Source organism: Jaculus jaculus, chromosome 7, assembly GCF_020740685.1.
Source record: "Jaculus jaculus isolate mJacJac1 chromosome 7, mJacJac1.mat.Y.cur, whole genome shotgun sequence".
Lineage (NCBI taxonomy): Eukaryota > Metazoa > Chordata > Mammalia > Rodentia > Dipodidae > Jaculus > Jaculus jaculus.
The window spans coordinates 63705826-63724082 of NC_059108.1; the positions used below are offsets into that span (position 1 = coordinate 63705826).

At 42.2% G+C, this 18257-nt stretch overlaps 1 pseudogene; it reads left to right on the forward strand.

The window, feature by feature from the left end:
- Positions 1 to 6667: 6667 nt before the first annotated feature.
- LOC101604488 lies at positions 6668 to 8299 on the forward strand (annotated as a pseudogene).
- The last annotated feature ends 9958 nt before the right edge of the window (positions 8300 to 18257 follow it).

Below are 18257 nucleotides of genomic sequence, written 5' to 3' on the forward strand. Positions count from 1 at the left end.
AAAATCATAGGGACATACTATAAAAGCATATACTCCACATAGTATGAAAATCTGAACGAAATGGATGACTTCCTTGATTTATATGACCTACCTAAATTAAATCAAAATGGGATTAATCACTTAAATAGACCTATAAAAAACATGGAGATCTGAGCAGTTATCAATAATCTCCCAAATAAAACAAGTCCAGGCCCAGATGGATTCACTGATGAATTTTACCAGACCTGTAAGGAAGAGCTAACACCATTGTTTCTTAAGCTTTCCCAGGAAATAGAAAAAGAAGGAATTCTACCAAACTCCTTCTATGAGGCCAGCATCACCTTTATACTAAAACCAGGCAAAGATAGAACAAAAAAAGAAAATTACAGACCAATCTCCCTCATGAACATAGATGCAAAAATTCTCAACAAGATATTGGCAAACAAAATACAAGAGTATATCAAAAAGATCATTCACCCTGACCAAGTAGACTTTATCTCAGAGATACAGGGATGGTTCAATATACGCAAATCTATAAATGTAATACATTATATAAACAGGTTGAAGGACAAAACTCACATGATCATCTCATTGGACACAGAGAAATCATTTGACAAAATCCAACATCCCTTCATTGTAAAAGTCCTACAGAGACTGAGAATAGAAGGAACATGTCTCAATATAATAATGGCTATTTATGACAAGCCTACAGCCAACATATTACTAAATGGGGAAAAACTGGAAGCTTTTCCACTAAAATCAGAAACAAGACAAGGGTGTCCACTGTCCCCACTTTCATTAAATAAAGTTCTGGAAGTCTTAGCCATAGCAATAAGGCAAGAGACACACATAAAAGGGATACAAATTGGAAAGGAAGAGATCAAGTTATCATTATTTGCAGATGACATGATTCCATACATAAGGGACCCTAAACACTCTACTAGCAAAATGGGCAACCTAATAAAAACCTACAGCCATGTAGCAGGACACAAAATAAATACACAGAAATCAGTAGCCTTCATATATGCTAATAACAAACACACAGAGGATGAAATCAGAGAATCACTCCCGTTCACAATTGCATCAAAAAAAAAATAAAGTACCTTGGAATAAACCTAACCAAGGAAGTAAAGAATCTTTACAATGAGAACTTTAAAACACTCAAGTGAGAAATTACAGAAGACACTAGAAAGTGGAGAAACATCCCTTGTTCCTGTATTGGAAGAATCAATATTGTGAAAATGGCAATCTTGCCAAAAGCAATCTACACATTTAATTCAATCCCTATCAAAATTCCAAAAGCATTCTTTATGGAAATAGAAAAAACAATCCAAAAATTTATGTGGTATCACAAAAATACCTCAAATATCAAAAATGATACTGAGCAACAAAAAAGAGGCTGGTGGTATCACCATACCTGATTTTAACCTATACTACAGAGCCATAGTAACAAAAACAGTGTGGCACTGGCACAAAAACAGACATGTAGATCAGTGGAACAGAATAGAGGACCCAGATGTAAGCCCAAGTAGCTATAGCCACCTGGTATTTGATAAAAATGTCCAAAATACTCATTGGAGAAAAGAAAGCCTCTTCAGCAAATGTTGTTGGGAAAACTGGATATATATCTGCAGAAGGATGAAAATAGATTCTTCTTTCTCGCCATGCACAAAATTAAGTCCAAATGGATTAAAGACCTTAACATCAGACCTGAAACTGAAACTGCTAGAGGAAAAAGTAGGGGAAACCCTTCAACATATTGGTCTTGGCAAGGACTTTCTGAATACAACCCCAATTGCTCAGGCAATAAAACCACAGATTAACCACTGGGACCTCATGAAATGACAAAGATTTTGCACTGCTAAGGACACAGTAAAAAAAGCAAAGAGGCAACCTACAGAATTGGAAAAAATCTTCGCCAGCTATATATCTGATAGAGGATTAATATCTAGGATATACAAAGAACTCAAAAAGTTAAATAATAAGGAATAAACAAGTCAATCAAAAAATGGGCTATGGAGCTAAATAGAGCATTCTCAAAGGAAGAAATATGAATGGCATATAAGCATCTAAAAAAAAATGCTCTATGTCACTAGCTATTAGGGAAATGCAGACTAGAACTACATTGAGATTCCATCTCACTCCTGTCAGATTGGCCACCATCATGACAACACATGATCATAAATGTTGGTGGGGATGTGGACAAAGAGGAACCCTTCTACACTGCTGGTGGGAATGCAATCTGGTCCAGCCATTGTGGAAATCAGTTTGGAGGTTCCTAAAACAGCTAAAGATTGATCTACCATATGACCCAGCTATAGCACTCCTAGGCATATATCCAAAGGAATCATCTCATTTCCTTAGAAGTACATGCTCAACCATGTTTATTGCTGCTCAATTTATAATAGCTGGAAAATGGAACCAGCCTAGATGTCCCTTAACTGATGAGTGGATAATGAAGATGTGGCACATTTATACAATGGAGTTCTACTCAGCGGTATAGAAAAATGAAATTATGAAATTTGCAGAATAATGGATGGACCTGGAAAGGATTATACTAAGTGAGGTAACCCAGGCCCAGAATGCCAAGTGCCACATGTTCTCTCTCATATGCGGAACCTAGCGACAGATGTTTGGGCTTCTGTGTGAGAATGAAAACACTTAGTAGCAGAGGCCAGTAAGTTAAAAAGGAGACATAAAGGGAAGAGAAAGGAAGGGAGGAGGGTACTTAATAGGTTGATATTGTATATATGTAAGTACAATGATTGTGATAGGGAGGTAATATGATGGAGAATGGAATTTCAAAGGGGAAATTGGGGGGGGGAGGGAGGGAATTACGCTGGGATAGTTTTTTATAATCATGGAAAATGCTAATAAATTTTTAAAAAAATAGGAGAGGTGTCTGGGTGTTTTCAAGAACATAAGACCATTTGGGGACTTTTGCCTCTGAGAGGAAGAGGGGCCCGAGTTATCAGACAGGCCCACAAGCAAGGACTATGAATGCCCCTAAGGCCCACCATGGGTTACTCCAGGGGGACACATGGGACCTCTACTTCTATGTTCAGCTATGCTGCCAGATAAGGGGCAATGTTTTCTGCTTCACATTTCTGGTTGACACAGGGAGCCAAATTTGATAATAACTAGCCTGCCATCCTGTGAAGCTGGAAAGGAAATAGAAATTGAAGGCATCCACCAAACTAGGCAGTGAGCTCCCATAAAGAGAATAAATTTAAAGTGTTTGATACCACTATACCTTGTAATGCTATTTTTATGGCAGCTCCAAAGGCCTATTAGGGATAGATATGATAAATATAATCTTCCCTCAATGGATACCATATAAGTGATTAAAGGGGGCCAATGCACTGCTGAGTGTCGTCCACCTGCCGCCAATAGAACTACCATAGGACCCTCCATCTTTTACTAAAGAGTTTCCATTGAAAGGAGGGCATGATGAAATAACTGAAAATGTGAAGAAACTTTTAGGGGAAGGTATTGATTGCACCCAATCCTTTTCATATAACAGTTCAATATGGCCAATGAGGAAGCCTAATGGGCAATACAGGTCCACAGTGGACTACAAAAAGTTAAACACAAGAACACCAGCCATGCTGGGCATGGTGATGCACTCCTTTAATCCCAACACCTGGGAGGCAGAGGTAGGAGGATCACTGAGAGTTCAAGGCCACCCTGAGACTACATAGTTAATTCCAGGTCAGCCTGGACCAGAGTGAGACCCTACCTCGAAAAACATAAAACAAAACAAAAAAAAAACACCAGCCTTGCCTGGAAAGTTACCTGAAGTGGAAGAATTTTTTAAACAAAATTAGAAGTTTCAATGCACAATATTTTCCAATTATTGGTTTTTCAGATGTGTTCTTTTATATTCCTCAACATCCTAATAGTAGAAAACATACTACATCCACATGGCAAAATAAACAGTATCACTTTACTAGAGTCCCACAGGGATATCACAACAGCCCAAACATTGCATATGTCTGTCTGCAGAGGAGCCTGAACAAGGTGAATCATTCACCTGGTATCCTGATATTATCTTATGTGGATAACATAATTGTTTGTGGGCATACCAAGGAGGAGATACAGGAAGTATTAGATTTTGGTGGTTTGAATAGAATAGATGGCCCCCAATATATTCAGTTTTTTGTTTGTAGTTTGCATTTGCAGCCACCTGGCTGGAGGCAATGTCACTGGGTGGATCTTAAGGTGTGGTGGTGGGTTTCAGATTTCAATCTAAAGATATGCAAAGTGTGCCTAGCAGGAGTTCCTGAAGTGTTCTGTGGCTTTTGGCTTTAGGTTTGTACTTCTCTCTCTCTGCTTGGTCTTGTGAAGGCCATTTATGGAACTTCTCCTGGATCTGTAAGCTTCAATAAATATCCCTTCCTCCATAACTGTGCCTGGTCTGAAAGTTCATCTCAGTGAACCTGAAGCTGTCTGCTACAGATGCACTTCTAAAAACTTTGAAGGGGTGAATGGACGATTAATAATGGAAAGGTCCACTCCCCCGCCCCCCCCCCCACACTCACACTAGCATTAAATTCTTAGGAGTTATTCTGACCAGTATGGGCCCCAAGATTCCCTCTGGCATTATCAATGAAGTTGCTAATTTAAAACCACCTGAAAATAAAACACAAATGCAGCATTTGATTGGATTATTTGAATATTGGCACCTCCATATACCATATTTGCAATTAATATTGAAACCACTGTATAATGTCACCAAAAAGGCTGCTGACTTCCAATGGGGAGAGCAACAAAAACAGGCTTTTGATCAAGTATATGCATATATATCTGAGTTTTGTCTACTATATACTATACAACCTGAAGATAACATACGTATGGATATACTATTTTTTGTAATTGTGGTAACTGGAGCATTTTTATAAAAATCCCATAGAGAATTAAACAACCAATAGAGTTCTATTGCAAAAGGTTTATAATTTCAGAGAATAAGTATTCCTTCTTTGAAAAATTAGCATGGACCCTGTATGAGGCATTAAGGATGCTTAGCCCCAATATCCAGGATCAGTGTCTAATAGTCAAAAACCCCAGTGCCCCTGTTGGAATGGGTGCACATGCCAGGCAAAGTCCTGGCTAGAATGAAAACAGAACCAAAGATATAGTGGAAATGGCATTTATTACAGACCATATGGTGTCAGCCAAAGGGGATAGGCCTGGCTGGATAGAAGAGTTGCTACCTCTTATACCCAGGCTGTCATTCATTGTGAATGCCCCTCCCCAAAAAGGGACATCTATTGAAACATGGGGGACAACTGAATGGGACTTTATGCAATGAATGCATGGTTCACAGATGAATCATCTGCAAACATGGGAGGTAAACTGCAATAGAAATCTGCAGCCTGGAGACTGTCCTGATGGATGAGAGGGTGACAAAGTCCCACACAGAATGTAGAAGTACACTCAGCCTTGCTGGCATTACAACAGTCAGCAAAGGAAGGAAGACAGTTAATCCTTATTTACTCTGACTCATGGTCAGATGGAATAGGCCTCTGGTGGGCTAAATGGGAACAAATTAGCAGAAGATATAAAAGTCCTTTTAACACATGTGGATGCACACATGGGTAGGCAAAACGCCCCTAGTATTCATAACAGTAAAGCAGACCAGTCAGCTCAAGTTATGACTCTTAAGAATTACAAATAAACCCCACAGACAATCATAGATAATAGAGGTCTGCACATGACACTTAAATGCCCTAAGCAATGACAAACACAGGAAAATGAAGCACCAATTAGTAGAGAGAAATTACAAAGCTGCATAAGACTTTGGGACACATCAACAGATGCCATGTTTACGTGGATGCAATGAAGAAATCTACCAATAACTTGGCAGGAATGCAAAAGAATAATTGTCCAATGCAAGGACCATCCTGAAACAGAGTTGAGGTTCAGGTATAACCCCCCTAATGATATCTCCAAGCCTGAAAGATTTAATTATGCTATTCAGATTGATTTTATCTGCCCTTTATCTTCTTTTCATAATCAATATGTATGTACTATCATAGATATATGTACAGGTTTGGGAAGCACCAAGGCATGTGACAAGCCAAATCAGGTTACAACCATTTATACATTGTATATTTGAATTGCACAACATGGGACCCTCATGCTAATTATTTCAGATCAAGAATATCACTTTAGAGGGAGTGTAGTAAAAATGGGCACACATAATAGATATGCTCTGGGATTTTAATCTACCATCTAACCCAACAGCAACAGGAAACATAGAATATTTTAACAACCTTTTAAAACATGATCTTTAAACAGTAGTTAAAACACCTTTTAAGAAGGCATTGGAAATAACCAGTTTTGAGTTAAATTCCAGATATGGGCAATACAGTTAGCCCCTTAGAGGAGGCATATGGGCATGAGGTCATTGACCTACTCAAAATAAATGATAAATCTGTAATGTTATTATCACACAAAATTAGGTGGTGAAATGCCACCAGATCTCTCTTCCTACAGGAAATCGTGGCACCTGGAGATATTAGCACAGTTTGGACAACAGGGGGGGAAGTGATCTATGCATGATGAAATTAGAAGATATCGAGGTGACGGTGGCCAGGCTGTGGAGTGGGAGCCCGCCATGGGCTCCAGGTAAGCTGAGCACAGGGCCGGCCAAGCGCCGCCGCCCCCCACCCACCCACGTTGAGCCATGGAGATCCGCACGGAGATCAGCTGCAAGATCCAGAGTGCCATTAAGGGGAAACTGCAAGAATTGGGTGCTTATGTCAACTTCATGGTGTGTTAGGTAAACTTCGCTCTGTTCCAACTGAACCCTCTAGTCTAAAGTCTTCCGATACCAGCATCGTTGATAGTAACGTGCCTTCAAGTAAGAGTGGTTTTAGTAGGGGGGATGAAAGAAGGCACGAAGCTGTTGTCCCTCCCCTTGCTGTTCCTAGCAGTAGACCTGAAAAGAGATCCCAGAGTTTCTACAAGTTCACAGGAGCAGAAAACCACTAATGTCAGACAGACTTAAGATGATGGAGCTTCAACCCAACTAATGTCAACAATGAAACCTCTAAGAGAGCCAGCACCCTCTGAAGATGTGATTGATATTAAGCCAGAACCAGATGATCTCATTGATGAAGACCTCAATTTTGTGCAGGAGAATCCCTTATCTCAAAAAAAAAAAAAAAAAAAAAGACTACAGTGACGCTTGCATATGATTCTTCTCACCCTTCAATTGAAATATATCGACCTCCTGAAAGTAGAAATGCAGAGACTGGGACTCACCTAAACAGGTTGCAATTTCAACCACAGCAGAACAGTATTCATGCTGTCAAGCAGCTTGATATACAGAACACCCAGGTATATGAACTTGTGTGAACCAGAAGTGCTTAACAGCTTACAAGAAACTTACAGTCCCTTCTTTAGAAACAACCTGGAAAAAATGAATATGGAGGATGAAAACTTTCAGAAAAGAAAGTTGCCTGTGACCTTCTCTTCCACCTTCTAAACAAGCTAACAAGAATCTGATTTTGAAGGCTATCTCTGAAGCTCAAGAATCTGTAACAAAAACAACTAACTATGCTACAGTTCCACAGAAACAGACACTTCCAGTTGCTCCCAGAACTTGAGCTTATCAAGAAGAATTGCTAGCGGAAATGGTCCAAGGGCAAAGCAGGACAACCAGAATAAGTTCTCCCATTAAAGAAGAGGGAGCAAAAGGAGAACACACAGAAAATATTCCAGGAAATCAATAGAAACAGTTTTATACAGACTGCAAATTGACCGGGTAATGGTGGAAACGATGGAGATGAGCCCAGCCGAGATGAGCGACCCAAATATGGCACAAAAGCCAGACAAGCTTTTGGAGTGCTGCAAGTACTGGCCTGCTTGTAAAAGTGGAGATGAATGTGCATACCATCATCCTGTTTTACCTTGAAAAGCCTTCCTCAATTGTAACTTTGCTGAAAAATGCTTGTTTGTGCATCCAAATTGTAAATATGATGCAAAGTGTACTAAACCAGACTGTCCCTTCACTCACATGAATAGAAGAATGCAAGTACTGACTCCAAAAGCAGCAGTCACTTCACCATGTCCATCTTCTAGTGGTCAGCTCTGCCATTACTTCCCATCTTGTAAGAAGATGGAGTGTCCCTTCTATCATCCAAAACACTGTAGGTTTAATACTCAGTGTACAAGACTAGACTGCACGTTTTACCATCCCTCCATTACTGTACCACCAAGACATGCCTTGAAATGAATTATACCTCAAACCAGCAAAAGACACCCACTCCTACCTGGCAGAAGATCATGCTGTTTGGAAGCTTCCATATCCTGATGAAAGATGCTCTACAAAACTTGTCAAATCTTTGAAATTTGAATATATTGCTTTCATAATAATTTTATTGCCTAACTGAAGTGTCTAATGTTTCATGCCTGTAAGTTTATTAAGTGGTTTCAACATTATTTTGTTTTTGTTTTGACAATGAAAGACAGTTTAGTACAGTTTTTTGTTTTTTTTTTTTCGAGGTAGGGTCTCACTCTAGCCCAGGCTAACCTAGAATTCACTATGGAATCTCAGGGTGGCCTCGAACTCATGGCAATCCTCCTACCTCTGCCTCCTGAGTACTTGGATTAAAGGCATGTGCCACCCCGCCCGGCAAAAGACAGTTTAAAGAAAAAACAAGTCCTATTAAAAAAAAAAGAAATTAAAAGATATCATTGGATGACATTCAACATGAAAATAGTGGAACTACTTAACTGGGTTGCAGGCATAGTGTGTACATTGATAGTAGTGGTCCGGCTGTTGGAGCACTATTCCTTCTGTGGCAACAGTAAATACAATAATAAGACCACTCACTGGACCCATACATGGTTAACCAATTACACCCTCTGTATTATAGACACTTCTACACAATAATATATGAAACCTATGGAATAAGACACCCCAGGAGGATAGATGTGGTGGCTTTTTATATTATTGTTATTATTATTCATCAGGAGTAGGCTGTTGGCAATGACATCGTAGCCAACACAATCACCACCACAGTGGCACCACCTATAATACCAACTAAACCCCATCCAGTGTTATAGGATCCTGAGGGCTTGGTCCCACAATATTAGAAGCATTACCATATTGGTCTGAATGTTAATTTGCAAGACACTCCTTTTGGGCTAAATATGGTTGGTGCCAACATGTGGGCTGCCATGTGTACTATTCTACTGTGAACAGTATAGAAAGGCAACTTCCCAGCATAGCCCGATAGTCAGAGCTTCTCTGGAAGATATAGATCAAATGATTATTCATGATGAAAATCTGTTACATTGCCATGATACTGAACTCTGGTGCCAGATCACAGCGGCTTCTGCAATTTATGTTATACCCATGCACAAAAGTGAGGTCCACAGCAGACACATAATGGAAGTTCACTACAATGGGGAGCCTCTAGATACACTCTTGAATGGGAAAATGAAGATAAAGATCAAACCTTCACATGCAAATATGGAGAAGATACAAAATTTTTGTCAGTTTTCTTTGTGCATTGGATGAGACAGATGCTTAACCCTGAGAATGATGTTTATGATTAGGATGACAGCACAGATGATGTGAGACAACTGATGATCCACCAGCTACCCCCACTGCTTATCCCTGACCCTTGCATTGAGAGACTAAAAACCAATTGACAGTTTTAAGTGGTCACCAATCCTGTCACCATATGGGGCTCCATACCCCAAGGAACTGTTTGGATTATACCCGAGGTTAAACTCGACTAATAATAATATTTTATGTGTAGTTGGCTTTCCCAATTTGCCATATCATGGCAAATTAGAATGGTGGACTATGGATGTCACTAATGACAGTTTCCTACCAATACCAGATTGGTGTAAGATACTGGCCTTGGGTACCCAACATTATAAATTTCAAATCATCCTTACTGACCTGATACCACAACCTTATGCCACTTATGATATTGATCCTCAGATAAATAATAAATTATACCTTATGAATCATGGTTCTGGCAGCCATGGGTTATCTAAACCTGCCAAAACCCAGGTGTACCCTGCAGCCCTCTGTGTGCAGCATCCAGAGCCTTTACCTTTCACCATGAAATATTTGTGGATCACACATAATATGATGATGATCTCCAAGGACAATTATTACTTCTTATTTCTAAATAATATGGCAGCTACTTTTATGAGCCCCAACCAGTGTCATTTGAATGGGATTCAGCAGTCAATTGGACATTCTCAGCAATACAAACATACCTATGACATATGTCAACATGACATAAAATGTCACCTACATGTTTGTACATGATGATAAACAATAGAAGCAATTACACTTTGCCAACTTGACTGTACCAGTATTTTTCACAACAGAATCAACAAAACCTGAAATGCTGCCTGTATGAGGTTGCAAACCCTACTCCCTCCTTTTATGAGTACCCTGTTTTCTTTGATCCTACTCAAGCATGACTGACTGGTGGCACCACAGATGCAGGTTTCTTCCAGCAGAAAATTAAAACTTTATGTGATACCCTCCACATCACAGCAGAAAATTCATCTGCACCTTACCCTGTACTTTTGGAAGCGCATATGAACAATCAGATAATATGTTATAAATCATACAGGAGGCACGGTAGCACAAATTACAGATGTCTATGATTGAATACATCTTTCCCAGACTACATGTCACCCATGGCCATTCCAAAGATTTGACCCATTGGGCAAACTACAAGTGAGGTACTCCATTAAACAAACTGACCCAGAAAACCCTGCAGTGGTGAAACTTGGCTGGAATGCAGTTTGGATCTAAACTCATTTCCTTTAAACATCACCATAACCTCCTGTACTATTTCTAAATTTTGTTCATGTTTATTTATTTATTTCAGAGTGACAGACAGAGAGAAAAAGGCAGATAGAGAGAGAGAATGGGAGCGCCAGGTCCTCCAGCGACTGCAAACGAACTCCAGATGTGTGCGCCCCTTGTGCATCTGGCTAACCTGGGTCCTGGGGAATCGAGCCTTGAGCCAGGGTCCTTAGGCTTCACAGGCAAGTGCTTAACTGCTAAGCCATCTCTCCAACATGCCTGTACTATTTCTATATGAGTTTGCCTCTACCTAAGGTGCACAAATGGGGGAATCATGGATTTAGTGACTCATTCACCTTTCATCAATACTTCCTTCCCATCAGTGATGAGAGACAACAGGCACAGGATTGACTCTATGGACTTTCCCACTATCCATTAAAGCTTGTCACATGAAAGATGATAGTGATGCTCCTTGCATGCTAGATAGAGGTGGATTCAACCAGTCATGTAAATTCTTTACAGCCCATTACAAGCCAGCAGTTTCATTAGCAATAAACTTGCTAGATCCACCTAAAGTCACAAAGGCACTGTGATGTTAGTTTCTGACCTATCAACTCCAGTAAGACTTGTAGTTCAACCTCAAATGTATATTACAATGACTTTAATTTAAAGGACTGGGCCCCACCTAAGGGGCTGTGCCCAGAACAGCCTCTTCCAATATTTTCCTACTCTTCTACTAATGGCCACAAGAAAGCCACTTCAATTCTTAGCAGCTGGTGCATTCATAACATGAGCAACTTTAGGTAGGTGCTAGCATTGCATCAGCCATGATGACACCCATACAAGCAGATATCAAAGATATTAAACACCTGACACAAACAAACACAATTACAGCATTATCAGATGCTCTACAGACTACTCATGCTTTAATCAGCCAAATGCAAAATGAAGTACAACTATTGTAGGAACCTATGAAGTCATATGTGAAGTCCCTGGATGATTTATTGACACTTGTTAAAGATACCACATCCACACAATGATGCATGCAATTTCAATTGCTTATGAATAAGCTAGAAATGGAATTGAACACTTTGTTCACTACTCACATGGGTACAGAAATCTATTCTGGATGGCTGCAAAACTTTGTATTATGAAAACGGTATATGTGTAATCAATTGCCTACAGGTCTTTCTGGACAGAGCAGTACCTGCATACCTGACTATGCTATCACCATGGAAACTGAGCAATGCATTCATCCACATTATATGATCATACATCTGGGCAAACATTTCTAACAGACCCCAGTACTGTCCTTTATGATACCTTACATTTTGGGGCTAATACCCACGTAGCCACCAAACCTCTGCTTACTGAATTATAGATTTCAGAAGTCTTGTTGACCACCTTTTATGACATCCTGGATGTTCTAGGTAACTTTGTATTCTCAGTTTGTGTAACTATGCCATTTAACTTCACCACTTATTTTTTCAACATTACATCTTGGGAATACTCATTATCCTCAGGGCAGTTACATAAAGCATGCCATTTGACCTCTAACACATTTCTCGACCAATTCCATGACTCATATCTCCACAATGACCATACCACAATATCATGTCTTTGATTTGATGACATACAAAGCTAACCAATTTAGCAACGCCAGGTATTATAGGAAGGCAGAAGCCTCTATACAAAGGTTAACAGACCTCCTACAACATAACCACAGATGGTTTACCAACATGGACAATACTATCAAACAATATTTCCAAAAATATGATAAACAGGTCGATCATGTGGCACATGTTTTACAGACTGACACTCTGGACTGGGTCTCTAAAGTTTAAGACATTGGACATTGCACCTTTTCGGACACTCTTGGAAAGCTGGTTACAACATGTATTTGGACTTAGAACCCATTTTGCTAGATTAAACAACTTCTTTATGTGTGCATTTGTAGATGCAGATTGAACAACATCATTGATAACAAGACCAGGTGGTCCATAAAACCTCCGCTGAAACATATTGGAAATATTTTTCCAAACATAGGATGTTGGGCCCTGAAAGGCCCAGGCGTGAGGCCTAGTGGAACTTCCTGAGCCTAGCTAAAGTTTGGCAACCTGTCTCTGGCCAGCTAGGACTCAGCAAGATGCCTAATGGCTTCTGGCCTGCTACCTCCATGTGGCAATTGTAATTACCATTTCAACAGTTAAAGTTTACTATTGGCCCTTACCTCTTCCCCCATCCTAAAATCCCAGCCTTCATCTCCAACATGATATAGGCAACTGATCAGAGTAATAAAGTGAGTTGTTTCTGCAAGTTCCTGCATTGAAAAGACTCCCGACTCAGTATGGTTTTTCTCCTGTGGCCAGGAGAGGTTTCTGAGTCGTCCAACGTTCATCATCCCCGCAACTCCTAGGGAGGAACCAGCAGGCCTGGTCCTTCCCTTGGCACTACCTGACCAGGAAGGAGCTCCTCATCTGGTGCCCAACGTGGGGTTCTGGGACCCCGACAGACTAGTGCACCCCGTGAGAGGCAGTCGTTGACGAGGTAATCAGTGTGTGCGGGTGAGCGTATCCTCATGAGTTATGAGGCAGTCTTCATATTTAGTGCACTATACTTTGCTTCTATAACCTGTACTTACTTGTTGGCATCTCTTCATTTTCTTTCCTTTCACTTTCATTTCACAGACAAGCTGCATCTGCAGCTTTTGTACAACATGTTTACCTATCTTTTGGATCCTTATGGTTATATTATACTCATGTGTATGTGGGTTGCTCTTGCCCTAGTTTTGTGGACATCTCTCTCTCAACTTTATAATAAGGGACAGTCTACCTCTAAATCCAATCCTGCCTTAGAATTTCTCAGGGCACTCCTAAAGAGTACAGGGCTTAATTTGACTGATAATCAGGCTCGACATACCTGGGGTTGCCTTTTCAAGCTGGCACCATGACTGCCAGAAGGAAATCTCTTTGGGACATGGGGGATAAGGTAGAGGCCCTTGTTTGTCGGATACATGTGGAGAAGGGTCAAATACTCCCCTCAGGGGTCCTCCCTACAATCTCAGCCCTCAAGGACTGCTTCCCTCCAACACCAACCAAACAAACAAAAGACAGAAGGAAAAGATAATATACAGCCTGATCAGGCTACTCCTCCTGAAGATACAGCTATAAAAACCCCTAAAGAGGGCTGGAGAGATGGCTTAGCAGTTAAGCACTTGCCTGTGAAGCCTAAGGACCCCAGTTTGAGGCTCGATTCCCTAGGACTCACGGTAGCCAGATGCACAAGGGGGCACATGCATCTGGAGTTCATTTGCAGTGGCTGGAGGCCCAGGCGTGCCCATTCTCTCTCTCTCTCTCTCTCTCTCTCTCTCTCTCTCTCTCTCTCTCTCCCTCTCTCTCTCTCTCCCTCTCTCTCTTTGTCTGCCTCTTCCTCTCTCTGTTGCTCTCAAATAAATAAATTAAAATAAACAACAAAAATTAAAAAAAAAAAAACCTGAAAGAGGATACATCTTTATACTCCTCACTCAGTCCCTTTGAGAGTGCTCCCTGGCCTTCTGGGGGACCTCCTCCACCTCCTCCATTGACTAACCCTTTCTGAACACCCTCGGCCCCTCCTGCATATTTGGCTGCCAAGCCACCAGAAAATAAAGCTACTTTTTTATTTCCTGTCAATCTAAATCCTGGGGGCAATCACCCTGCTGCTTGGTATCCATGGGAAGCTCAGGACCTTAAGAAGCTTAAAAAGGCAGTCTCAGAGGATGGACCCAACTCTCCTTGGGCTGAGACCCTATTACAGGGACTTGCCCATCAACCTTGTACAACCCAAGATTAGAAAAATCTAGTCAGGGCTGCCTTGTCGGGTCCCCTATACCTCAAGTGGTGTGCCTATTTTAGAGATGAGTGCCATGCACAGGCAGAACGAAACCAAAATCAACAGCCCCCTGTGCCAATAACTTTTGGGATGCTCTCTGGTATCTCTGATCAATATGCTAGAGGCACTCAACAGGCGGCTATACCTGACCCATATAGGGACCAGGTCAGGGCACTGGGCTTGGCGGCATGGAAAAAGCTTGATGAGGGACCCTCTGAAACCCTCCTTATGAGTATTACTCAAAAACCATCTGAGGACTTGGCAACATTTATGGATAGGGTGGAATAAAGTCTCCAAAGAAAATTTCCCCCGGGGCATTATAAGATCAATTTACTAAAATGTTGGTCTGGGAAGGGATGGCAGCTGATCACCACCTCGCCTGTGCAGGTCTCAAGGACAACTCCATGAGTAGATGGATTGTAGCCACCAAGGACATTGGCACTATCTCCCATCAGGCTTGGGCCATGGCTGCCGCCCTTCAGGAAAATAAACAGAGAGAGTTAGCTGATAAGACCTGCACATTACAGTTAAATCCTAAAAACTCAACATGTTTTGGGTGTGGGGACGTGGGCCACTTTAAAAAGGAGTGCCCCAACAAGACAAAGCCTCCCCTGCACTCTGGGGGGATGACCAACGCCCCTCACACCCACTGCCCTAAGTGCAATAAGGGGTTTCATTGGGCTAGGGACTGCCAATCGAAATTTAACATACAGGGAAAGCCTGTAAACTTCTTCCGGGGCTCCTCCCAGCCCATTAGACGGTCCCCCTGGTCCCTGGCCTTAGACCCAAAATTATTTTAAACATTGGAAATAAAAAATTCAAACTTCTCATCGACACTGGAGTGGACTGAACAGTCCTGAGAAAGGAGGAAGTGCCCCCCTCCTGGCAGCTTGTTCCCAACCCTCCCCTACTGGGAGCTGGTGGGCAATCCACCTCCTGGGAGACTGCCACGTGGCTTCCTTGGACTGACCCAGGTGGAGACAAGGGAAAAGTCCACCCTCTCATGGTGACTGGGCTCACTGCTAACTTACTGGGGCAAGACATCCTTGGAGATGCCAAGGCTTTCATCACTACTGACCATAAGGCCTTTTATAATGATTTGTTAACTAAAAAAAATATATATCAACAACAGTTTGAGGAAGGGAGGGAATGTCATCCCAATTACTCCAATGAACACCCCCAATTCTAAGGGCCACTGCTCAGCTCCCCCCATTTAAAATCCAGTGGAGACCGGGGGACCCTATATGGGCTGAGCAGTGGCCTCTCCCTTCTTCTAAGTTATACCAATTCCACATACTTATTGATCAACAGTTGGAGGCCGGACATATCCATCCCTCCACTAGTCCCTGGAACTCTCCTGTCTTTGTTATTAAAAAAAAAAAAAAAAAAAAAAAAAAAGCCTAATGGGTCCTGGAGATTTTTACATAATTTAAGAAAGATCAATGAACACATCATCCCCTTGAGAACCCCCCAGAGGGGACTCCCATGGATCCCAGCTATTCACAATATATACCATATTACTATCATTGACATTAAAGATTGCTTCTTCTCTATCCCTCTCCATCCAGGAGACATGGAAAAATTTGCATTCTCTGTACCTGATGTTAAGTTTTGTGGCCCAGATATGAGATTTGAATGGACTGTCTTACCTCAGGGCATGGATAATAGAACACCCATTTGTCAATATTACCTGTCATCCATTTTCTCTTCTCTTATCAATCTCCCCAATGCGCTGTTTTATATCTACATGGATGATATTATTCTTGGGTGCCTAGATTCCTCCACACTCCAGGACCTTACCCACCAATGTCTAACTATCCTTCATACTCACCGCTTTAAAGTAGCTCCTGAAAAAGTTCAAACTGTGCCTCCCTTTAAGATCTTGGGCTCGGGCTGGAGAGTTGGCTTAGCGGTTAAGCGCTTGCCTGTGGAGCCTAAGGACCCCGGTTTGAGGCTCAGTTCCCCAGGTCCCACGTTAGCCAGATGCACAAGGGGGCGCACGTGTCTGGAGTTCGTTTGCAGAGGCTGGAAGCCCTGGCGCGCCCATTCTCTCTCCCTCTATCAGTCTTTCTCTCTGTGTCTGTCGCTCTCAAATAAATAAATAAAATAAAAAATTAAGAAAAAAAAAAGATCTTGGGCTCGACCCTTACCCTAGATACACTTTCACCTGTTAAACTACAACTTTATATTCAGGATTCTTACACCTTGCCTCAACTCAGAAGCTCTTGGGAGAAATTAACTGGATGAGGCCTTGGATACCCATAACTACTGAAGAGCTGTCCCCTTTGTTTGACCTCCTAAAGGATCTTAACTTCTCCTCTCAGGTAATTTTGTCCCCTTGTCATCAACAAATTTTTCATAAGGTACAACAGGCTATAAATACTGAGACCTTAAAGAGGTTCAATCCTAATTTGCCCATCTCCCTCTACATTTACTCTGGGGAAACAATATGCACCACACTGTTGGCCCAGGAAGGTGAGTCCATCCAATGGATCCACCTCTCAATTGGTGGGATCCCCAGAGTTTATTCTATAAACAACCAGGTTGCTGATTGCATTATCAAGGGCAGAGACACCTCTGTCCGGTTGTTTGGAACAGAACCTCACCTTATTGTCACTCCCGTTAAGATAACTGATTTCAGACTTCCGGTTAAGATGGCGGCATAGGTACCATGCCAAAGCAGCCTGGGGGGGAAAAAGACCAAAAAACCTCAGCAAAATACACACTTTTACTAAAAAGTGAGGTGTATAGGAAACTGAAGTGGCAGCGGAGAAGTAGGAGAGATCCAGAAAATCCAGAGCCCGCACAGGCTGGCAGAAGCAGCCCCAGCAGCTCCGCCAACCGCTGCTATGGCGGGGCACACCAGAAAGCCGCCAGACTCGGCTCCAGCTGCAGGAAAAGCCAGGTGCGGGAGCTTCCCCTCAAACCGCACTCTCTGCAACTCAGGACATGTGAAGGGAGAGCGGCAGTGAGCAGCAGAGGAGCAGACCCCAAGGTAGAAGAACATGTGGAGCAGCAAGAGAAGCAAAGCAGCTGCAGCTCCCTCCCCACAACCACCACCTGAGCCCAGCTCCAGCAAACAGAGCAGCTTCCCGGGACCTGGCCACACCAACTTGAGCCGACAGCGGGACCCAAGCAGGAGCAGAGTTTGGCACCAACATCGGCAGCTCTGGAACCGGTACCAGAAGCCCCAGCAGCAGCAGACCCAGGAGCATCAGCAGCGGCGAACCCAGGAGTGGCAACAACAGCAAACCCAGAAGCAGCAGCAGTTCCAGCAGCGGGGGTGCTGATCTGCAGGGCCACGTTGCCAGGCTTGGATTGCCCCGCAGGAAAAGCCAATGCCCAGCTCCAGAAATCGGAACAGCAGCCCGACGACCCAGGCAGCAACGTAACTGAGACCAAAATCATCCAAGGTAACTGGGTTTGCACCAGGGAAGGGTCTCACTTGGTCACAAGCTGACTGGGATCCCTCAACAGACCAGAAATCTTAACTTCTGTGTTGATAGAGGATCTGGTTGTTATAATAACTACTCTGGCATACATATTTGGGGCTGTACAGTGTTTAGTTAACTTTTAGAATCTACCAGTATTTTATTCCACTCAGCCTACTTGAATA